The following is a 12,294-nucleotide window of genomic DNA, read 5'->3' as shown; positions in this document are numbered from 1 at the left end:
GTTTCCTCAACATACCAAACAAGTTATTTCCATACAGTAAATCATGACATTAAATCTTTTCCCAGCCACTTGTAGGCTACAGTATAAAGATGTATACATGTGTAGGCCTATGTTGTGATCGAGACCATAAACTCATCAGGAAAATATTTACTGATTGTTACGTGTGTGTGTGTGTGTGTGTGTGTGTGTTCCCAATCCCCAATCAGGGCCTCCATAAAGGACCTGAGGAAGGCTGCAGTGGCCTCTCTCCTTCTCCTCTGGCTGCATGTCTCTAGCATGTCTCTGTCTCTGTGTGAGGCCTGTGTTCTTGTGAATTGTTAGATGTGCTCCAGTTTACCTTTGTGTGTGTTGTTTAATTTAGTCACTTTCTTTTAGAAGGAAGTTATTCTTAGAGCCTAGCTCTTTTCCTTTATTAATTAAAACCTCACTTTGTGGCTTCAGCATTCACTTTCCTCTCCTTTTTCTCTCGCCCGGTTGTGTTGGTGTTGTGTTCCTTCCCTCCGTACCCCTAGTTTAGGAGGGAACGTAACACTGATCAGATAAAATCAGTTGAGAAGTTGTCTATCGACTTCTATATCATTTGACTCATGCCTGCAACCTGAGGAGTCGCCCCCTGCTGGATAGTAGAGAGAATGCAGGTTTAATGCAATGTCCCAAGTTAAATAATGAAACACCTCCTATAATAAATAATTCAAAATGAATCATCGGCTTCACTTCACAGAGTCTGCAGCCTGGACACAAACCGTCGCTCATTGTCTCGTATTGCTTGACCCATCAGTTGCCCTGACCTCTTCCATACGTGGGCTTCTGCCGGCTGAATGCACACTTTTTTTGTGATGGAAAAAAATGTAATCTGGGAAAGAAATTGAGTCCTTTGAAACATAATTGAGAACCTAGTTCAGTTGTAATTGTATGGATGACCATGCACACTGGAAAAACAAGTTAAACAATAATGAAAACAAAGTATTTTCACTTGAAATAAGTCCAAAAATCTGCCAATAGAACAAGTGAACATTATCTTGGTAAGATGTCTTGAAATAAGAAGGGATGTTTAGATAAATCACATCTTGTAGTTAGCTGGAGAACTCATTCTGAACTATATTTGACCAGAAGCAGGAAATGTTGTTATGAAATAAGCCGGAAATGCTCAAAAAATGTCTGTCGTGTGATGTTAGCTGGTGATTTTCTAATAAATATGTAAAAAAACATGTTTCATCTGAGATATAACTCAAAATAAGATTTTTGATGATGCATCGTCTAAAAACAAGACCTGATATCTCACTGCAGTGTTACTTCTGAAGTTAGTATGTGTTATATCAGGAGTAGAGACATATTCTGACTAGATGTTAGACACATGAAAGCTTTAGCGCAAGTTCAATAAGGAAGACCTAAACACGAGTCACTTACACGTCACTCTATGGCTCCCTCCCCCCCTCATTAAATGCGAGGGCGTCACCCCTCAGCAGCCAATCGCTGCACATGCTAAATTCCTTAAATGCCTGCTCTTCCTCCCTGTCAGTTGTCATTGCAGATGATCACACGCAACCCGCCTCCACCCCTCTCGCCTCCCGTCTCCTTCAGGACAAAGCTAAACCTTCCTCCTTCAGACCGGTCCCACCTACTCATCACCACCACCAGTGTCTAGACCCCGGGGATTTCATCAGAGCGGTTCTTTCCCTCCTGAATGATTATCCTGCAAACCGGGGCCTAATCGCCAAACACCATTACATTCTCCTGTTGTATTATCGTGGCAATCATTTCATTCATATGACGTGTAAACAATAAATATGTATTCCATACATCACGTCTCTCCGGGTTGAAATATACTTGGCAAGATTTGAAGATTTCAATGCACTTGTAGTGCAGTGTCGCTGTCTGTCTCCTCATTCAACTTTATTTTTCTTTTGTCCAACGTGAAGAGGCCCATTTGTCGAGGATGCTTCACTTCAACATCAGCTTCACCTGTCACCTCGTGTGTGCTGAACACCACCAGGTAAACACCTCTTGGTTTTATACGCTTCTACTTTCCTTTAGATCTTTAGATGTGTCCCTCTGCACGAACGATATGCGATACTTCATTGTCAAATCGAGTCTGAAGTCTTGCTTACATCACAGCAGCTCCATTTGCAGCATCAACAAGACACATATTAAGACAAGGAAACAAACATTTCACATACTATGACCAACAAGTTCAAGAGCCTTTTATTGAGAATAAACTCATCACATGTGAGCAGCCTGTGTCAGAATCAGAATGAGGTTCATTGCCAGGTGGTGCGAACACAAAAGCAATCTAAGAAAATAAAGCCAATGTATCTTTGATTTGAAACCATTCATATTCATTGGCAATTATAATGCGTTATCGTGGGAGGATGTTTCAAAGAGTTTCTCAGAAGCTTGACGTTCAATCTTTGAGCAGAAAGATGGAGCAGCTCTCACTTTAAAGCGGTAAACAAACACGTGTACCATCTAGTATTGCAATATTGTCAATCACTCGTATTCAAAGATATCGAAAAACAAGATAACGTGTCTCTACTGGACCCGAAAGACGGCGGAGGGAATTGGTTCTCTATGTTGTCCTTCAGCAGATATGTTCCAGTGCTTTCTTCAGGATACTTTAATAACAAAGACGGCTCCTTTAAAACCTTGAAGTGTCCTCAGTGAAAATACTTGTCTAGTTTAAGGCTGACGGATCGTAGAGTGACACTGTGACCTTGTGGAGGATGTATTGACCTTGATGCAGACGTGTCTCGATGTTCGATCAGCACTGTATTATCCGTGAGGGGATAATACACGTGTGGAAAGCGTGTCAATAAATCAGTGGCTTTATTATTCAAGCAGCTAAAGGTTTTCAGAACCAGAATCAAATGTTGACTTATTTTTTCTCCTGCTTTTGATTTTTTCCCTAAAATGTTTTTCTTATATTTCTGACTTTTTTAAATGTTTCCTCTAATGTCTGACTTTCTTTCATTTTGGACTTTGTTTTACTCACATTTCAGAATCGTGTGCATAAATCTATTTTTCGTGTTGATAACGGAGGAAAAACTCAACCAATGTTACTTTGTTCACCTCACGTATAGCGACCACCTGCAGCACCACGAGAGCTGGTAAATGTCAGTGTGACATAAAAAGGGAATATAAATTATACTAAGTTTAATGTATGACTTTATGTAAACATCCTGTTAGGACACTATCCATATCATTTACTACAAAGCTGTCCCCTAGAGCAGGGGTTCCCAAACGTTGCCATGCCAAGGACCCCCATATAGCATTATCCTCTGGCGGGGACCCCCCTGTTGCAATTTATTTTTAAATGATGAGTACATTATGATGGAGAATATGACTAATGAATCATACAGCTCAATACATTTTCTTAATATATATTTGTATTAATAATCAGTTATTCTTCTAAACATTTTTTGTATTTATTGATCGTGTCTTCTGTTATAAACATTCTTAACACAATATTAAACAGTAATATCAACAGTAAATATATTTTAAAGCATTTTTATAGTGATTTCTGTCTTTATAATATTATATAATCTTGAACAGTAATATGAACAATTAACATATATTTTTAGCATTTTTGAAAAACTATTTATATAAAATATTCAGCAGTAATATTAACAATAAACATATTTATATTCATATATATAAACAACAATATTTGCTACATCCGTGCTCTCATCCAGCTGCAGAGCGAAACATTCACTAGCTCTCACTTGCTCCAAAAGCTGAGCAGATACTCAGTTTCACTCTCAGTAGCGGCAGCTCGATTCTGATTGGCTTGAAGGGCGGTCGTGTGATTTAAAAACAAAAGAATATGAATAAATACAAAATATTAACATATTGGCATCAAAGGACACACAGATTGATAGATATGCAGTTTTTAATAACATCTAAAAAAGAAAGAAATTCCCCTTTCCCTCAAACCTTGCGTGACCCCCCTGGTGCCCCCTGGCGGCACCCCGGGGGGTCGGGGCCCCCACTTTGAACCGTCCCTCCAAAAGTACCAGACCGAATACTGAAATTAAAATAAATGGTCACATTTACTGCTCGTGTGACAAATCTATTATCAAAATCCTTTATTGGTCCAACAGCAGGAAATACACCTTTTTAAAGCAGAGTGACATTAGAGATGGGAAGGCTCAAGTGAAAACTAAAATAATAAATAAAGAACCACAACAGTTTATAAAATAAGAGTATTCATCTGTGGTCAAATAATGAAAGCGTAAGTGAACCCTAAACCTATTGCACATACATGTTAGTTCCCTTAACAGTACCTGTCTTAAGTATTGAAGCCGCCAGTAATACCAACATCAGATCAGATTCACTTCATTGATCCCAATTTGGGATTGTGTTTCCGTCACAGCAGTTTGTAAAAGTCATTGCACACAAAATGAAAATGAGATAAAATGGTAAACAAACAAATAGAAACCGTGAATATATTTGTAAAGACAGTGAAATATGTATATCAAATATACAGAATACTAAATTAGATGTTTCACGGCAGCAGTGTTGTTGCTGGTGTTACACTCTGTATTGCTGTGTGTGTGTGTGTGTGTGTGTGTGTGTGTGTGTGTGTGTGTGTGTGTGTGTGTGTGTGTGTGTGTGTGGCCTAGCATTACTATACTTGTGGGGACCTAAATCTGTTTACACAGTCACGCGTGGGGACTCGCCTCCCTTATGGGGACAAAATGGAGGTCCCCAGGTAAGGGTTAGGGTAAGGGTTAGGGTAAGGTTAAGGGTTAGGGTTAGGGTAAGGTTAAGGGTAAGGGTTAGGGTAAGGTTAAGGGTTAGGGTTAGGGTTAGGGTAAGGTTAGGGTTAGGGTTAGGCATGTGTTGGTTATGGTTAAGGTTAGGATGAGTCTCCAGGAAATGCATGTAAGTCAATGTAATGTCCCCTGAAGCGATGGATGTATACGTGTGTGTGTGTGTGTGTGTGTGTGTGTGTGTGTGTGTGTGTGTGTGTGTGTGTGTGTGTGTGTGTGTGTGGACTTGCCTCTCATTTACTTGACTTATAAGCTCACCCCACTTTCTCTCTCCTTGTAAGTTTGCCCTGGACGAGTGTGTGCAGAATGCTTAAACTCAAAATCAATTAGTGTGTGTGTGTGTGTGTGTCGTAGCGTGTCATGCTCTTCCCTGCAGTACATGCTACCGCTGTCTATGAGGACCTGAAGCACAACATAAAAGGAGAGTAGTGTGCAGCATGCAGGAACGTGACGTGCTGCTCGATGAAGTCTCTGGGTAGTGTTGCGTCTCCGAGGCTCGTGACCTTGGGAAAGACGAGGTGAATCCAGCAGGAGTTTAGATGAAGCACACAGTCATCTCAGAGTGTTGCTGTTAGTGTGTGAGGAGCAGAGAGAGCAAAAGTACACACATCCTTTACTCAAGTAGAAGTACAGATACTCGTGTTTAGAAATACTCTGGTGAAAGTAGAAGTACTGACTAAACTTCTTTACTCAAGTGAAAGTAAAGAGGCTTTGAAATTAACCAGCTGTTTGGAAAATGAGAGAAGTAGAAAGTACAGGTATTTGAGTTCAACATGTAAGAAGTAGAAAGTACAGGTATTTGAGTTCAACATGTAAGAAGTAGAAAGTACAGGTATTGTGAGTTCAACATGTAAGAAGTAGAAGTACAGGTATTGAGTTCAGAACATGTGAAGAAGTAGAAAGTACAGGTATTTGAGTTCAACAATGTAGAGAAGTAGAAAGGTACAGGTATTTGTGTTCAACATTTAAAAAAAGAAGTAGAAAGTACAGGTATTTGGGTCAACATGTTAGAAGTAGAAAGTACAGGTATTTGGTGTCACATGTAAGAAGTAGAAAGTACAGGTATTTGAGTTAACTGTAGAAGTAGAAAGTACAGGTATTTGGGTTTCAACATGTAAGAAGTAGAAAAGTAGTACAGGTATTTGAGTTCAACATTAAGAAGATAAAGTACAGGAATTTGATTTCAACATGTAAGAAGTAGAAAGTACAAGGCATTAGTGTTCAACATGTGTAAGAGGTAAAAGTACAGGCATTAAGTGTTAACAATGTAAGAAGTCTAAAGTACAGGCACCCCCCCCCGAAGTAGAAAGTACAGGTATTTGAGTTCAACATGTAAGAAGTAGAAAGTACAGGTATTTGAGTTCAACATGTAAGAAGTAGAAAGTACAGGTATTTGAGTTCAACATGTAAGAGTAGAAAGTACAGGTATTTGAGTTCAACATGTAAGAAGTAGAAAGTACAGGTATTTGAGTTCAACATGTAAGAAGTAGAAAGTACAGGTATTTGTGTTCAACATGTAAGAAGTAGAAAGTACAGGTATTTGGTTCAACATGTAAGTAGAAAGTACAGGTATTTGATTCAACATGTAAGAAGTAGAAAGTACAGGTATTTGTGTTCAACATGTAAGAAGTAGAAGTACAGTATTTGAGTTCAACATGTAGAAGTAGAAAGTACAGGTATTTGAGTTCAACATGTAGAAGTAGAAAGTACAGGTATTTGTTTCAACATGTAAAAGTAGAAAGTACAGGTATTTGTGTTCAAATGTAAGAAGTAGAAAGTACAGGTATTTGAGTTCAACATGTAAGAAGTAGAAAGTACAGGTATTTGAGTTCAACATGTAAGAAGTAGAAATACAGGTTATTTCAACATGTAAGAAGTAGAAAGTACAGGATTTGGTTCAACATGTAAGAAGTAGAAAGTACAGGTATTTGTGTTCAACATGTAAGAAGTAGAAAGTACAGGTATTTGAGTTCAACATGTAAGAAGTAGAAAGTACAGGTATTTGTGGTTCAACATGTAAGAAGTAGAAAGTACAGGTATTTGAGTTCAACATGTAAGAAGTAGAAAGTACAGGTATTGTGTTCAACATGTAAGAAGTAGAAAGTACAGGTATTTGAGTTCAACATGTAAGAAGTAGAAAGTACAGGTATTTGTGTTCAACATGTAAGAAGTAGAAAGTACAGGTATTAGTGTTCAACATGTAAGAAGTAGAAAGTACAGGTATTTGAGTTCAACATGTAAGAAGTAGAAAGTACAGGTATTTGTGTTCAACATGTAAGAAGTAGAAAGTACAGGCATTAGTGTTCAACATGTAAGAAGTAGAAAGTACAGGCATTAGTGTTCAACATGTAAGAAGTAGAAAGTACAGGTATTTGAGTTCAACATGTAGAAAGTACAGGTATTTGGGTTCAACATGTAAGAAGTAGAAAGTACAGGTATTTGTTTTCAACATGTAAGAAGTAGAAAGTACAGGTATTTGTGTTCAACATGTAAGAAGTAGAAAGTAAGGTATTTGGTTCAACATGTAAGAAGTAGAAAGTACAGGTATTTGAGTTCAACATGTAAAGTAGAAAGTACAGGTATTTGGTTCAACATGTAAGAAGTAGAAAGTACAGGTATTTGAGTTCAACATGTAAGAAGTAGAAAGTACAGGTATTTGAGTTCAACATGTAAGAAGTAGAAAGTACAGGTATTTGTTCAACATGTAAGAAGTAGAAAAGTACAGGTATTTGGTTCAACATGTAAGAAGTAGAAAGTACAGGTATTTGTTCAACATGTAAGAAGTAGAAGTACAGGTATTTGAGGTTTCAACATGTAAGAAGAGAAAAGTAACAGGTATTTGAGTTCAACATGTAAGAAGTAGGAAAGTACAGGTATTTTGAGTTCAACATGTAGAAAGTAGAAGTACAGGTATGTTGAGTTTCAACATGTAAGAAGTTAGAAAAAGTACAGGTATTTGAGTTCAACAGGTAAAGAGTAGAAAAGTACAGGTATTTGAGTTCAACATGTAAGAAAGTAGAAAGTACAGGGTATTTGAGGTTCAACATGTAGAAGTATGAAGTACAGGTATTTGGGGTTCACATGTAAGAAGTAGAAGTCACAGGTTATGTGTAGTTCACACATGTAAGGAAGAGGAAAGTACAGGGATTTTGGAGTTCAAACAGGTAAGAAAGTAGAACAGTACAGGTATTTGGGTTTCAACCATGTAGAAGTAGACCAAGTACAGGTATTTGATGTTCAACATGTGAGATAGTAGGAAAGTAACAAGGTAATTTGTGTTCAACAACATGTAAAGAAGTAGAAGAAAGTCAGGTATTTGAGTTTCAACATGTAAGGAAGTAGGAAAGTACAAGGTAGTTGTGATTCAACATGTAGAAGTAGAAAGTAACGGTATTTGAGTTCAAACATGTAAGGAAGTAGGAAGTACAAGTATTGTAGTGTTCAAACATGTAAGGAAGTAGAAAGTAGAAAGTACCAGGTATTTTGGGTTCAACATGTAAGAAGTAGAAAGTACAGGTATTTGTGTTCAACATGTAAGAAGTAGAAAGTACAGGTATTTGTTCAACATGTAAGAAGTAGAAAGTACAGGTATTTGTGTTCAACATGTAAGAAGTAGAAGTACAGGTATTTGTGTTCAAAATGTAAGAAGTAGAAAGTACAGGTATTTGTGTTCAACATGTAAGAAGTAGAAAGTACAGGTATTTGTGTTCAACATGTAGAAGTAGAAAAGTACAGGTATTGTGTTCAACATGTAAGAAGTAGAAAGTACAATATTTGAGTTCAACATGTAAGAAGTAGAAAGTACAGGTATTTGGTTCAACATGTTGAAGTAGAAAGTACAGGTATTTGTGTTCAACATGTAAGAAGTAGAAAGTACAGGTATTTGTGTTCAACATGTAAGAAGTAGAAAGTACAGGTATTTGGGTTCAACATGTAAGAAGTAGAAAGTACAGGTATTATGGTTCAACATGTAAGAAGTAGAAAGTACAGGTATTTGTGTTCAACATGTAAGAAGTAGAAAGTACAGGTATTTGGGTTCAACATGTAAGAAGTAGAAAGTACAGGTATTTGTGGTTTCAACATGTAAGAAGTAGAAAGTACAGGCATTTGTGTTCAACATTGTAAGAAGTAGAAAGTACAGGTATTTGTGTTCAACATGTAAGAAGTAGAAGTACAGGTATTTGTGTTCAACATGTAAGAAAGTAGAAAGTACAGGTATTGAGTGTTCAACCATGTAGGAAAGTACAGGTATTTGGGTTCAACATGTAGAAGTTACAGGTATTTGGGTTCAACATGTAAAGAAGTAGAAAGTACAGGTATTTGGGTTCCTACATGTAGAAGTACAGTATTGGGTTCAACATGTAAGAAGTAGAAAAGTACAGGTTATTTGGGTTCAACATGTAAGAAGTAGAAAGTACAGGTATTTGGTTCACATGTAAGAAGTAGAAAGTACAGGTATTTGGTGTTCAAACATGTAAGAAGTAGAAAGTACAGGTATTTGAGTTCAACATGTAAGAATAGAAAGTAAGGTATTTGAGTGTCAACATGTTAGAAGTAGAAAGTACAGGTATTTGGGTTCAACATGGTAAGCAAAGTAGAAAGTACAGGTATTTGGTTCAACATGTAAAGAAGTAGAAAGTAACAGATATTTGAGTTCAACATGTAAGAAGTAGAAAGTACAGGTATTTGTGTTCAACATGTAAGAAGTAGAAAGTTACAGGTATTTGAGTTCAACATGTAAGAAGTAGAAAGTACAGGTATTTGAGTTCAACATGTAAGAAGTAGAAAGTACAGGGATTTGTGTTTTCAACATGTGAGAAGTAGAAAAGTCACAGGTATTTGTGTTCAACAAGTGAGAAGTAGAACAGTACAGGTATTTGAGTTCAACATGTAAGAAGTAGAAAGTACAGGTATTTTGAGTTCAACATGTAAGAAGTAGAAAAGTACAAGTATTTGTGTTCAACATGTTAGAAGTAGAAAGTACATGTATTTTGTGTTCAACATGTAAGAAGTAGAGTAGAAAGTACAGGTATTTGAGTTCAACATGTAAGAAGTAGAAAGTACAGGTATTTGAGTTCAACATGTAAGAAGTAGAGAGTACAGGTATTTGAGTTCAACATGTAAGAAGTAGAAAGTACAGGTATTTGTGTTCAAACATGGAGAAGTAGAAAGTACAGGTATTTGAGTTTCAACATGTAAGAAGTAGAAAGTACCAGGTATTTTGTGTTCAACATGTAAGAAGTAGAAGTAAAAAGTGGTCCAGAAAAATAAGTAGTGGATTAAAGTACTGATACCAGAAACAATGAACTTAAGTACAGTAACAAAGTATTTGTACTCCACTACTTCCCACCTCTGATGAGGAGGCTGCAGCTTCATCCCAGGCAGGAGTGTGTTTCTGACACAGGGTTGGAGTCATGTGATGGAAGGATTTGAGGAGGAAAGGTATTTAGATACTAATGTGAGTTTCTTGCAGCTTCTAGTAAAGGAGCGCATGTCTCCTCAAGTTGCTGAATGTTTTCTAAAGGCATTTTTTCTTACATTTCTGACTTTTTCCCTCAAATGTTTACTTTTGCTAATTAATCTCTAACTTCTGCCTTTTTCTTTCTATTCTTCCTTTATTTCTTATTTACAGTATTTCCTCATGTTCACCTCGCCATTCTCTCTCTCTCTCTCACATATTGCTCACAGTCTCTCTGTTCAAATATTCCACTCTGACTCCTCTAAGGCCCGTTTCCCTCCCACCTGTATCCTCCTCTGGCTCGTGGAAAAAACGCAACGACATAACAATTCTGCTAATCATGAAATGCAAAACTACTAATTGACCATTTTACATAATAGTGTCTTCTCCAACAAAACGCATCAATGATGATACATCACAGGATCACGCTGCTGCTTCACTGACAGCTTCTTTTTGATCTTTATCTTTATTTGTGTGCGTAGGCTCAAGCTGCACACACACGCACGCACACACACACGCACGCACACACACACGCACGCACACGCACGCACACACACACGCACACACACACACACACACACCGCACACACACACGCACGCACACACACGCACCAGGTGAAGCCTCCACTCACTCAGTCAGGGTTAGTTTCAGTTTGCGCCTCACTTGAGGAATTCCTCCACTTTGAAGGAGTGCTGCCGCGCAGTGAGAAGCCCTCTTTCTGCGGGGGCGGTGCGCGGTACCCTTCCCTTTTATCTGGACGTCGTTTTAGAGCTCATTTGCGGGGGTTGCTGGGACTTTTATTTGACACATTGGATGGACGGAGACTCCCCTGTTTCTCCCTCTGAAGGCTCCTGGTTTCCTGCCGCCTCTCCAGTGCCCGGTGCGCAGCGCGGATGGAGACATTAATGGCAACTTGGATACAGTTTCCGGGGCTCCTTATTGATATATCGGTCTCTGTGTTTCGATGAACCAAAGAGATTAAAAAGACACAGGGAGGACACGTGTGTTCCCGTCGGATCTGTTGCGCGCAGGTGTCCAAAACATCACCTCCCTCTGTGTGAACTGATGTGTTTCTGCGCAAAACTGGAAGCATGTTCCCGAGGAAGAATCTGAACATAGGGATGCTGCTACTCGGATATTTGCTTTGGGTTTGAAGGGGGGGGGGATCTCTCGGATATCAGTGGAGCCACAGCGGAGGATCTGGAGTTACAGAGAGCAGGGATTCTGGATGTTTTAATATTTACGGATTATCAAGCTTTTTTTCTTCTCCTGGAACACTGAAAGCGAGCTCTTCTTTGATGTCTGAAAAGGTAAAAGCAACATATTGATTTCCCAAAATGTCCTGTTGCGTATTCCTCATGTTCAGAATAAGCTTCTGCAGTAAAACGCTTCTCAACATCAGTTTAACACCTTGTCTCTGCCAGCTTTGAACAATCTGCCTTGTTTGTCAAAATGAGGTCGATTTCACAAAAACAAAAAAAGGTATTACGCATTCATTAAAAAAAACTTATGCCCAAAGACATTTTACTTTATTATGAGATCATGTTATTAAGATGGTGTATAACTCTACATCATGTCCTGTCCTGGGATTTTTGCGGGGGTTGAAGCTTCTCTAGGTTACTGAACAGAGGGCAGGTTCATTTTAAAACCAATTAAAGGAGCTTCTCTTCAATTACGTGACTGTCGGTCCAATCGCGCAGCAGATAATGATTCTCCATTTTCTTTCTTTATATAGCTCTGGGTCAACAGGTCTCCCTCTCTCACACACACACACACACACACACACACACACACACACACACACACACACACACACACATATTTTATTTGATGAGAAACATTAGATTTATGAAATAAAGAAAAGTATTGATCCTGTGTATATGCATTAGTGCAGTATTGATACGATTTGTCAAAGGGGGGAATATTTTCTCCGCGCTCTGTATTGATTTTAGATTTTTCTAGAGACCAAACCGGCAACAGGGGACGCTCTTTCAACTGATTTAAAATAATCCTCCTCTAACGCTCCTCCACATCCATCAGGGTTTTTGCTGCAGGTTGTTTGTGAA

Source organism: Gymnodraco acuticeps, unplaced genomic scaffold, assembly GCF_902827175.1.
Source record: "Gymnodraco acuticeps unplaced genomic scaffold, fGymAcu1.1, whole genome shotgun sequence".
NCBI classification, from domain to species: Eukaryota; Metazoa; Chordata; class Actinopteri; order Perciformes; family Bathydraconidae; genus Gymnodraco; species Gymnodraco acuticeps.
This window is presented reverse-complemented; position numbering follows the sequence as displayed.